Here is a 659-nt window from a genome sequence, read left to right as displayed (position 1 = left end):
GTGATGTCTTCTCCACATCACCATGTGTCCCCGGTGTGTCAGGAGACTCACATAGTGATGTCTTCTCCACATCACCATGTGTCCCCGGTGTGTCAGGAGACTCACAAAGTGATGTCTTCTCCACATCACCATGTGTCCCCGGTGTGTCAGGAGACTCACATAGTGATGTCTTCTACATCACCATGTGTCCCCGTGTGTCAGGAGACTCACATAGTGATGTCTTCTCCACATCACCATGTGTCCCCGGTGTGTCAGGAGACTCACATAGTGATGTCTCCTCCACATCACCATGTGTCCCCGGTGTGTCAGGAGACTCACATAGTGATGTCTTCTCTACATCACCATGTGTCCCCGTGTGTCAGGAGACTCACATAGTGATGTCTTCTCCACATCACCATGTGTCCCCGGTGTGTCAGGAGACTCACATAGTGATGTCTCTCTACCACAACACCAGTGTCCCCGGTGTGTCAGGAGACTCACATAGTGATGTCTTCTCCACATCACCATGTGTCCCCGGTGTGTCAGGAGACTCACATAGTGATGTCGTCTCCACATCACCATGTGTCCCCGGTGTGTCAGGAGACTCACATAGTGATGTCGTCTCCACATCACCATGTGTCCCCGGTGTGTCAGGAGACTCACATAGTGATGTCTTCTCC

This window comes from Gymnodraco acuticeps, unplaced genomic scaffold (genome assembly GCF_902827175.1).
Source record: "Gymnodraco acuticeps unplaced genomic scaffold, fGymAcu1.1, whole genome shotgun sequence".
Taxonomy (NCBI): domain Eukaryota; kingdom Metazoa; phylum Chordata; class Actinopteri; order Perciformes; family Bathydraconidae; genus Gymnodraco; species Gymnodraco acuticeps.
The sequence above is the reverse complement of the archived record's forward strand: the minus strand, read 5'-3'. Positions refer to the sequence as shown.